Source organism: Mirounga angustirostris, unplaced genomic scaffold, assembly GCF_029215605.1.
Source record: "Mirounga angustirostris isolate CCGP_5_RB_7025 unplaced genomic scaffold, mMirAng1.0.hap1 SCAF_9, whole genome shotgun sequence".
Taxonomy (NCBI): Eukaryota; Metazoa; Chordata; class Mammalia; order Carnivora; family Phocidae; genus Mirounga; species Mirounga angustirostris.
Window position 1 is genome coordinate 91,684,086 of NW_026991717.1, and position 10,003 is coordinate 91,694,088.

A 10,003-nucleotide genomic window follows, 5' to 3' on the forward strand; every position below is an offset into this window, starting at 1 on the left:
ATCTCTGCAATCTGCCTTCCAGACAAACCAATAGCCTCAAATGAAGTCCCAGCCACCTATAAAGATAATTTGCCTAAAGATGAGTACCATGAAATGTTTAAAGTGCTTTTGCAATATGCACTATGTTTGAGCAATGTATTCAAAGTATACAAAAAGAATATTTTGGCTGTGCTTTTTTCTTCTTAAATACGTAGGACACAGAGCTGAAAAGTAATAAATATCTCAGTGCAGCAAACTTCCTCAATTAAAAGACTCCATTGTTATTGATCTTGTCCTTTTAGGATAGTGTTAAGAGACTTTGTGGAGATTAATTTTGGCTTGAAAATTGTGACCACTTTGGCACTATACAACCTGTCAGTTTTCTTAAAGGGTTATTAATATAGTTCTTTCCTTCTTTGTTAATCAGTATATCCCTGTGCACTGGGCTTAAATGGAGACTTTAGAAATGAATTTCAGTTCTGCTACACTTACATATTAAGACTTTTTGGTGCTCTTCATTCCTTTCTTCAGATCCATATTTCCATCTGATATCATGGTCCTTCTACCTGAAGGGTTTCCTTTAACATTTCTTTTTTTTTTTTTTAAGATTTTATTTATTTATCTGACAGAGAGAGAGACAGCGAGAGAGGGAACACAAGCAGGGGGAGTGGGAGAGGGAGAAGCAGGCTTCCCGCGGAGCAGGGAGCCCAATGCGGAGCTCGATCCCAGGACCCTGGGATCATGACCTGAGCCAAAGGCAGATGCTAACGACTGAGCCACCCAGGCGCCCCTCCTTTAACATTTCTTAAAATATTTATGTGGTCATGATGAATTCTTTCCACTTTGCTGATGTCTGGAGACCTTTCTAGACAGTATACAGAAACAACTGTAGAGCTCAAGTTGTTTGTTTCTCTTCTCTCAGGAATCATTGTCCTGTGTTACTTACTGTTCAATGTCTGAAAACACTTGTTTTATGTATTCCATCTGTTTTTGTTGTTGTTGTTATTGTTATATTGGGAAGGTAAATGTGGTCCCTGGTACTCTGTCATGGCTAAAGCAGAAGTCTTATTCATTTATAGATGAAAAACTTAATCAACTTTCAATGAAACCTATGTCATGGAATATGTTAATTGTTTTTCTTTGTGCTTAGTCCTTCTATGCTTTATTTAAAATGTTATAAAAATAAATGCAACAGGATTTTAAAAAAGAATTTTGGCTGAGTCAACAAGACACCATAGATAACACATCCTAAAGGAGGTGATAGAACATAACACACACCTTACAAAATTTCAAAGCCCTCAAACCCCTCACTCATATTGAGGGTATAAAAGGATCTGGAGTTGAAGGATAGGGAAGAAAGTATTTCTTTAAAGAAACCTGGAACTGTGTTGTGGATTTCACTTATTGCAAAGAGGAAATGCACTTTCAACTCAGGGAAAGGGATTTCAATAAGGTAATTCAGGGGATTAAATAAATACATGTCTTTTGTAATTGGAGGACCTAGTGGTCTGATGTCTACTCACACTTCTGCAATCTAAAGCATGATTTCTTCTGGCTAGCTGTTCCCAAAATGGCAGAACAAGGAAGTAAATCCTGAGTTGCTTATGACTTGCACTTCAAGAACAAGGGAAAAAGAGCTGGCCTTCAGTATCAAGCCTGTCCAAAACCCTACTTGGAGAGCAAAATAGATTACAGCAGAAAGAATAAAAAATACTGCTAGATTAGTTGGGACTGAAAAAGAAGTAAATGACTAGGTGACAATTGCATGCTTATTCTCTTTTTTTTTTAAGATTTTAATTATATAATTGTCAGAGAGAGAGAGAAAGCACAAGCAGAGGGAGCAGCAGGCAGAGGGAGAAGCAGACTCCCTGCTGAGCAAGGAGCTTGATGTGGGACTCAATCCCAAGACCCTGGGATCATGACCTGAGCCGAAGGCAGGTGCTTAACCAGATGAGCCATTCAGGCATCGCTACATGCTTATTCTCCTTAAGGAAATTTATCTTAGTGAGATATCCCTAGCACCCACAAGAAATAGACTCACTTTTAAACATCTGTTGAGCCCAAAAGAGAACCAGACCAGAATGGCAATGTCAATCAAAAAAGAATCCACCTACTCTTCTACTTCCACCCTCTCTCAAGGACCACAAATAGCATTAGTAAAATGAGGAAGGAGAAGAAATGCTGATTAGAGAAACCTCAATCTTAAAACAAGTTTGGATATTTGATTATTATGAAGAACAGAAAAACGATTGTTAAATTGTGGCATTTAGTGAGTGCTGAAACTTCTATATTACCTGAGACACACCAGAGAAGTCAAAAAAGATCTGCCCAAGGAACAGGAGCAGAGGAAGAATTAACTACATAGTTTAGATTTAAAGGACAGTCAAGACAAAAGGAGTCAAAAATAAGGTGGCCTGCAGAAAGGACTGGCATGATATATTCAGAACACTAAACAAGAAAAATATGCACCCAAGAATACTATATCCAGCTAGGCTGTCACTGAAAATAGAAGGAGAGATAAAAAGCTTCCAGGACAAACAGGAACTAAAGGAATTTGCAAACATGAAACCAGCCCTACAAGAAATATTGAAAGGGGTTCGCTAAGCAAAGAGAGAACCTAAAAGTAACATAGACCAGAAAGGAACACAGACAATATACAGTAACAGTCACCTTACAGGCAATACAATGGCACTAAATTCCTATCTTTCAACAGTTGACCTGAATGTAAATGGGCTAAATGCCCCAATCAAAAGACACAGGCTATCAGATTGGATTAAAAAACAAGACCCATCAATATGCTGTCTGCAAGAGACTCATTTTAGACACATAGACACTTCCAGATTGAAAGTGAGGGTGTGGAAAACCATTTACCATGCTAATGGACATCAAAAGAAAGCTCGGGTGGCAACCCTTGTACCAGACAAAAAAGATTTTAAACAAAAGACTATAATAAGAGATGAGGAAAGACACTATATCATACTTAAAGAGTCTATCCAACAAGAAGATCTAACAATTATAAATATCTATGCCCCTAACATGGGAGCAGCCAATTATATAAGGCAATTAATAAAAAATGAAAGAAACACATCAACAACAATACAATAATAGTAGGGGACTTTAACATCCCCATCACTGAAATGGACAGATCATCTAAGCAAAAGATCAACAAGGAAATAAAGACTTTAAATGACACACTGGACCAAATGGACTTCACAGATATATTCAGAACGTTCCATCCCAAAGCAACGGAATACACATTCTTCTCTAGTGCTCATGGAACATTCTCCAGAATCAATCACATCCTAGGTCACAAATCAGCTCTCAACTGGTACCAAAAGATTGGGATCATTCCCTGCCTATTTTCAGACCACAATGCTTTGAAACTAGAACTCAATCACAAGAGGAAAGTCGGAAAGAACTCAAATACATGGAGGCTAAAGAGCATCCTACTCAAGAATGAATGGGTCAACCAGGAAATTAAAGAAGAATTTAAAAAACTCATGGAAACCAATGAAAATGAAAACACAACTGTTCTAAATCTTTGGGATGCAGCAAAGGCAGTCCTAAGAGGAAAGTATATAGCAATACAAGCCTTTCTCAAGAAACAAGAAAGCTCTCAAATACACAATCTAACCCTACACCTAAAGGAGCTGGAGAAAGAACAGCAAATAAAACCTAAACCCAGCAGGAGAAGAGAAATAATACAGATCGGAGCAGAAATCAATGGAATAGAAACCAAAAGAACAGTAGAACAGATCAACGAAACTAGGAGCTGGTTCTTTGAAAGAATTAATAAGATTGATAAACCCCTGGCCAGACTTATCAAAAACAAAAGAGAAATGACCCAAATCAACAAAATCATGAATGAAAGAGGAGAGATCACAACCAACACCAAAGAAATACAAACAATTATAAGAACATATTAGGAGCAACTCTATGCCAGCAAATTAGATAACCTGGAAGAAACGGATGCATTCCTAGAGATGTATCAACTACCAAAATTGAACCAGGAAGAAATAGGAAACCTGAACAGACCTATAACCACTAAGGAAATTGAAGCCGTCATCAAAAATCTCCCAACAAACAAAAGCCCAGGGCCAGATGGCTTCCCAGGGGAATTCTACCAAACATTTCAAGAAGAATGAATACCTATTCTTCTGAAACTGTTCCAAAAAATAGAAATGGTAGGAAAACTTCCAAACTCATTTTATGAGGCCAGAATTACCTTGATCCCAAAATCAGACAAAGTCCCCATAAATAAGGAGAATTAGAGACCAATATCCCTGACGAACATGGATGCAAAAATTCTCACCAAAATGCTAGCCAATAGGATCCAACAGTACATTAAAAGGATTATTCACCACGACCAAGGGGGATTTATTCCTGGCCTGCAAGGTGGGTTCAACATATGCAAATCAATCAATGTGACACAATACATTAACAAAAGAAAGAACAAGAATCATATGATCCTCTCAATAGATGCAGAAAAAGCATTTGACAAAGTACAGCATCCTTTCTTGATTAAAACTCTTCAGAGTATAGGGATAGAGGGTACATAACTCAATATCATAAAAGCCATCTATGAAAGACCTACAGCAAATATCATTTTCAATGGGGAAAAACTGAGAGCTTTCCCCCTAAGGTCAGGAATGTGGCAGGGATGTCCACTATCACCCCCGCTATTCAACATAGTATTAGAAGTCCTAGCAACAGCAATCAGACAACAAAAAGAAATCAAAGGCATCCAAATCGTCAAAGAAGAAGTCAAGCTCTCACTCTTTGCAGATGATATGATACTTTATGTGGAAAACCTGAAATACTCCACCCCAAAACTGCTAGAACTCATACAGGAATTCAGTAAAGTGGCTGGATATAAAATCAATGCACAGAAATCAGTTGCATTTACATACACCAACAACAAGACAAAAGAAAAAGAAACTAAGGAATTGATCCCATTTAATTGCACCCAAAACCATAAGATACCTAGGAATAAATCTAACCAAAGAGGCAAAGGATCTGTACTCAGAAAACTATAAAATACTCATGAAAGAAATTGAGGAAGACACAAAGAAATGGAAAAACGTTCCATGCTCATGGATTAGAAGAACAAATATTGTGAAGATGTCAATGCTACCTAGAGCAATCTACACATTTAATGCAATCCCCATCAAAATACCATACACTTTTTTCAAGAAATGGAGCAAATAATCCTAAAATTTGTATGGAACCAGAAAAGACCCCGAATAGCCAGAGGAATGTTGAAAAAGAAAAGCAAAGCTGGTGGCATCACAATTCCGGACTTTCAGCTCTATTACAAAGCTGTCATCATCAAGACAGTATGGTACTGGCACAAAAACAGACACATAGATCAGTGGAACAGAATAGAGAGCCCAGAAATGAATCCTCAACTCTATGGTCAACTAATCTTTGACAAAGCAGGAAAGAATGTCCAATGGAAAAAAGACAGTCTCTTCAACAAAGGGTGTTGGGAAAGTTGGACAGCCACATGCAGAAGAATGAAACTGGACCATTTCCTTACACCACACACAAAAAGAGACTCAAAATGGTTGAAAGACCTCAATGTGAGACAGGAGTCCATCAAAATCCTAAAGGAGAACACAGGCAGCAACCTCTTTGACCTCAGCCACAGCAACTTCTTCCTAGAAACATCGCCAAAGGCAAGGGAAGCAAGGGCAAAAATGAACTATTGGGACTTCATCAAGATAAAAACCTTTTGCACAGCAAAGGTAACAGTCAACAAAACCAAAAGACAACCGACAGAATGAGAGAAGATATTTGCAAATGACATATCAGATAAAGGGCTAGTATCTAAAATCTAAAGAACTTATCAAACTCAACACCCAAAGAACAAAGAATCCAATCAAGAAATGGACAGAAGACATGAACAGATATTTTTCCATTTATAGAAAGGAATATTATGCAGCCATCAAAAAAAAAATCTTGCCATTTGCAACGACGTGGATGGAACCAGAGGGTATTATGCTAAGCGAAATAAGTCAATCAGAGAAAGACATGTATCATATGATCTCACTGATATGAGGAATTCTTAATCTCAGGAAACAAACTGAAGGTTGCTGGAGTGGTGGGGGGTGGGAAGGATGGGGTGGCTGGGTGAGAGACATTGGGGAGGGTATGTGCTATGGTGAGCACTGTGAATTGTGTAAGACTGTTGAATCACAGACCTGTACCTCTGAGACAAATAATATATTATATGTTTTTAAAAAAAGAAAAAAAGAAGATAGTAGGAAGAGAAAAATGAAGAGGGGGGAAAGGAGGGGGAGAAAAACTATGAGAGACTATGGACTCTGAGAAACAAACTGAGGGCTCTAGAGGGGAGGGGGTGGTGGGATAGGTTAGCCTGATAATGAGTACTAAAGAGGGCACATACTGAATGGAGCACTTGGTGTTATATGCAAACAATGAATCATGGAACACTACATTAAAAATAATTAATTGATTAATTGATTTAAAAAAATAAAAAATCAGGTGGCCTGGTGATTCACTCCCACAGATTGTTCTTTTTTTTTTTTTTTAAAGATTTTATTTATTTATTTGTCAGAGAGAGAGACAGAACACAAGCAGGGGGAGTGGCAGGCAGAGGGAGAAGCAGGCTCCCCGCCGAGCAAGGAGCCCGATGCGGGACTCGATCCCAGGACCCTGGGATCATGACCTGAGCCGAAGGCAGCCGCTTAACCAACTGAGCCACCCAGGCGTCCCTCCCACAGATTGTTCTTGTTCAACATAAAACTTATACAAGAACCTATGAAAGATAAACAAACAAAAACCACAAGTGAAGAAGTGAATGTTAGATATATGAAGCTAAACCGGAATTCTACTATATAGAAATGTACCAAAATGATTAAGAAAAGAATAATGTTTATTTACAAGCTTACATAAATGTGTAGAATAAGTACAGTTTTCCCCAAGAGGATAATTGAAATTAAAATAAAAGTTTATTATGATTTATTTTAAAGCTCTTCATTGTGTCCTTTCAAGTTCTTGCTTAATTTTAAGAACTCTTTTCCTTTCAGTGTAAACATTTTGACTTCAGCAACATTTTATAATCTATCTAACATATAAAATCACAATGCATTGCCTGACTAAATTTGATTTTCAAAAGTTTTTGTGTTCATTAAAGACAAGAAAATGCACTGTGACGAGATCAGGAATTATCACACTATGTATTACAGCCATTTATTTGTGGAAATGGAGCATGAAATAAACTATTTAGTTCATTAGCTCAAGTAGGAGAGTATAGTTCAAGCATGTTGTCCATTAATCACTGATAACCAGTGTTTAGTGTGCAGACATGCATGACTACGAACATGACTAAATAATGTAGAATCCTCCACAAAAATCATAATGTGTGCACTTTTTATGTGTGATTTATCACAGTATCCATGGTAGAGCCCCTGGGAAAAGCTTGAAATGGAGATTAATTAAATAGTAAATTTTTATATGTTTTTAGAAAACAGATTTTGAATGTTCAAATATCCTCCTCATTCCCCTTTTTCTCTTATGTTATCTCAAATGAAATTTGTCAAGACATCAGTAAAACCAGTTAAAGCTCTAACTCGTTTCTGAAACTAATGTCTACCCTCTGTACTTGATAAGATCTTATAACAATTTATTGATTTCATGTCAAGAAGCATCTTCTGATGAACACTACCTAACACTCTCAGTAATAGTGAAAGGGAGGAAATCCAAAGGAAATCGTGTACAGGGTGTGTTTAAATCATCATTTTCATGAATATTGAAATACTAAAGGTAGGCTGATTATATTTTAGAGGTAAAGCAGTGGATAATGTTTTGTTCCTGAGGTTACCAATAAGACAACTTATAATACTAACTCTGTCACTTACCAAATACACTTCCCAACTTTAATAGCAAAAGTTTTAAATTTAAAAAAAAATAGCAGCCTTATTCAAAATAGTGATAATGTGGGATTGTCAAAGGTTCCTATGACATCTGAATAAAATAACACAGTCACACAAAGGAGTACATAGAGCAATGAGAATAAACACTCTGCATTTCAACAATATAGATGAATCTCAAAACATGGTAAACAAAAGAAGCACACTCAAATATATATATATATATATATATATATATATATATAGTACAAAAACAGAGCAAAACTAAAATTCTGTTAGTAAAACTAACGTTCTGTTAGAAGTCAAGTGGTTACCTTTGATGCAGGCAATGGTGATAGGAATAATTAATGACTAACATGAGAAAGGTTTCTGGGGTGCTAGTATAATCTGTTTCTTGAGCTGGGTGCTGGTTGAATGGAAATGTTGACTTTGTGAAAATTCAATGAGCTGTATACTTGTAATATGTGCTGTTTTCTATATCTATATTATACCTCAATAAAATGTTAAAAATAATCTTACTTGGATGCAGAATGGAATATATATATCTATATACAACTTCCTATTGATAGCCAGAGAATCTAGGTGAAGACAGACTGGGATGCAGGTGCCCTACAGCAGAGGACAACAGCAAGTATAGAAAGAGGACATTGAGCTGAGGGCAGGCAGCAGCAACAGAAACCCATGCCATCTGAAGGCAGCACTCAAAGCAGAGACGCAGGTAAGAAAACACCAAGAGAGGTATAAAAGGGAAAGAATGGACAGTTGTCATTAATGGGATGAGATAATGCTGTTATCAAAATATACTTTCTGATAGTTAGGAAATGCTTGTTATCGAGTAAGTGCTGGCATTTCAAAGAGGCATATTTCCCAGATTTCTATGACAAGAGCTACAGCCACAAGAAATGTGATATCAAAACAAGGCAAATCAAAAAGTAATGTCATCAAAATGGCAAATAGGAGTTTTATATCATCTTCTCCACAAAGAACACTGATTTTTGACAATCACCTACAGACAGGAGTGCTTTTGTGGAAGTCCAATAGTCAAGTGGAGAAGTTCCAGCACACCATTAGAGCAAAAGAATATGAGACTGGACACAAAGAAGAGGTAAGTAAAGACTGGAGGATTTGACACCTTCAAATGGAAAGACAGCAATGCAAGACTTCAAGGAACATGAAAAGTCAGAGAAACATGATACCACCAAAAGAACATCATAATTTTCCAGGACCAACTGCAAATAAATGGAGATCTGTGATTTTCCAGATAAAGAATTCAAAATAGCTGCTTTAAGGAAGCTCAGTGAGCTATAAGAAAATACAGAAAACAAACTAAATTTTAAAAATCCATGAAAAAAAGCAGAAATTTAACAGAGAGATAAAAATCATTAAAAAAGAAGAAAACAAATACTGGAGCTGAAGAATACAATGAAAAAATGAACAATAGAGAGTATCAATGGCAGACTTCATTTAAGGATAGAAGAAAGAATCTGTGAAGTAGAAAACAGTTCATTTGAAATTATCCAGTCAAAGGAGAACAAACTAAAAACAACTTTAAAAGAGTGAAGAAAGTCTATGTGAACTATGGGATAACATTAATGAAACAGTATATGAATTATTGGAGCCCAGAAGGCAAAGAAAGGGAGAAAGGGGCAGAGAGCTTATATAAAGAATTAATGGCTGAGAACTTTCCAGTTCTGGAGAGAGATCTGGACATCCAAGTTCCTGAAACTCATAGGTCACAGAACAAAAACTCAACCTAGAGAGAGCTTCTCTAAGACATTATAATAAAATTATCTAAAATCACAAAGATAGAATTTCAAAATTCTATTCAAAGTTAGATTTCTCAGTAGAAACTTTAAAAGCCAGGACAGCGTGGGAAGATATATTGACAGCACTAAAAGAAAAGGAAAACAAAACTTGCCAACTAAGATGAACTTACCTGGCAAAGTCGTCTTTTATTAATGAAGTAGAGATAAAGACTTTCCCAGAGAAACAAAAGCTGTTGAGTGAGTCACCACTGGACCTGCCTTATAAGAAATGCTGAAAGGAGTTCTTCAAGCTAAAATAAAGGATACTAATTAGTAAAAGAAACATATGACAATATAAAACACACTGATAAAGATAAGCATATA